Source organism: Artibeus jamaicensis, unplaced genomic scaffold, assembly GCF_021234435.1.
Source record: "Artibeus jamaicensis isolate MK-2021 breed Jamaican fruit bat unplaced genomic scaffold, CSHL_Jam_final contig_519, whole genome shotgun sequence".
NCBI lineage: Eukaryota > Metazoa > Chordata > Mammalia > Chiroptera > Phyllostomidae > Artibeus > Artibeus jamaicensis.
This window is the reverse complement of record NW_026521871.1, coordinates 43,728,788-43,730,715: the sequence shown is the minus strand read 5'-3', so window position 1 is coordinate 43,730,715 and position 1,928 is coordinate 43,728,788. Positions and strand designations below refer to the sequence as shown.

General features: G+C 46.0%; 1 pseudogene; it reads right to left on the bottom strand.

Annotated features, from left to right (window-relative positions):
- Nucleotides 1-547: 547 nt before the first annotated feature.
- On the bottom strand, nt 548-1,115 carry LOC119041385 (60S ribosomal protein L9-like; annotated as a pseudogene).
- Nucleotides 1,116-1,928: the final 813 nt, after the last annotated feature.

The window sequence follows — 1,928 nt, the reverse complement described above, 5'->3', positions numbered from 1 at the left end:
GGAATGGATGCACAGAACAAATCGAGACAAAGCACAGATGCTCACAGACATGGCTCAGAGCTCTGGAGGCCTGATGCTGGGATGCTGAGGGTATGCAGTTCCAAGATCAAGAGCTTGGTGGGGCCACTTGCTGCTCGAGGTTCGCACACACGTTGCCGCTTTAACACCGTGCTGCAAGTCAGACACTGCACCCTATTTTCATAAAAGTGAAAATCCTTTTCAGATTTCTTCCTGTTATCGAAAGCAGGTACTAATGCAGGTCTTCCGTAAACGTGAAGTGGCCTAAAGTGAACTTTTGAAAAGAGAACGGGTGCCTATATTCTCATTTTTCAGATGAGGAAATTGATGCTAAATTGATGCTAAATTGATGCTAACTTTCCCAGTATCACTAGTTTTTTTCAATACATAGCTCTTATTGCATCTTTAAAATTACACAGATAAATGTGAAGAATATTGCACACGAGTGTGAGGAATCATTCGGCACCTTGCTGTTTCTGTAGCTGGACAACTTAGATCTTTTTCATCAGCCTACTGGGCTGCTCTTTTTTCAGAAACATAAATGCCCTCCAAAATTTTTCTGATATCCTTGTTTTTATCTGTTGCAGCTTGCTCAATCAAAGCAGCTGAATTTGATACAAGTTCAATGCCATTTCCTTCCAGAGTCAACTCATCTTTCTGGGCCTGAGATACTGAGCAAGCAACACCTGACCTCACCTGCACCTTGAGGATGCCTTTTTAACCCAAGAAATTTCTGATTTCAGTGAGAGAACCATTCTCCTGAGTAACGACATCGACGAGGCAGGGAGAGAACACAGACCCCATCCTGTGACGGAAGCCCAGAGTGACACCCACGGTTGTGTTCTGTGTCTGACTGCAGATCGTGCAAACGGCGTCCAGTTCCTTTCTATTCTCCCCCTCCCTTTGTCAACACAAAACCTCTTCTTTTTCTTTCCAAGGAGACTGAGTTCTGCGTTGATGTGACTGAAGTCCCTCCGCAGGGTGCCTCGGGGGCCCTTTGCAATAACTGTGTGATTCTTCAGAGTGACGTGGACATTTTCTGGGACATCAGCAGTCTGATTGCTGAGAATGTCTGTCTGCATCCTGGCATTGGAAGTGGCAAAGAAAGCCCAGTTTCACCAGTTTTTAAGTGGCCTGGCTTGGCTGGTACCTAGCCCTGCACGGCTCCAATGTCCATGGAAATGGAAATATTGATGAGTGACATGGAAAAAGAGAAACACTTAATTTTTGAGCTTTAAGCCTTGTCTAAGAGCATCTGTCTGAGTGGAATGCCTCGTTGTGGGGCTTTCCACGGATGAAGCCATTGGGCAGAGGGAAGAGGGAGCAGGTCCGCGGGGGCAGGCAAACCAGCCTGGAAGACTTTGAGGACCAGCTTTGAAGGCTTTGCAGTTTTGGCAAGCCATGTTGACAGCTCATGATCCGTCTTTGCTGTCCAGAGGTATTTTTTCCGAGAAAGGCATTTATTATCTACCTTTGCCACCACCATTCTGGAGCTCCTGGGCAGTCCTGCTTTCAAACACCCTGTTCCACTGTCCTCATAAGCATACTCACACTTGTCAGACTATGTTTGGGAGTCATGGTCTTGCAATCATGGGCACGGTTTCTAGAGCCCCTCAGTTCCACTTCCCTGACTCCAGCTGGCAAGGCGGATCCTCTCCCTGAGCGTTGCCAGCCTCTGTTCTAAGACAAGGGCAGCTCTGACAATGTCCCCCTCTCCTGTGTGGGGAGGGGATGTTGTTTAGGATTCTGTGTTGTTGGTTACTTTATTTACAGTGTCATCATACTTCATTCATGCCGTTTGATTAAAGAGTCTAAACCCCTTTCATGATAATAGTTTAACGGATATCCTTACTTTGATCACCTTTAAACATCATGTGTGGTTTGGATGCATTTATCTGTAATTACAGAAT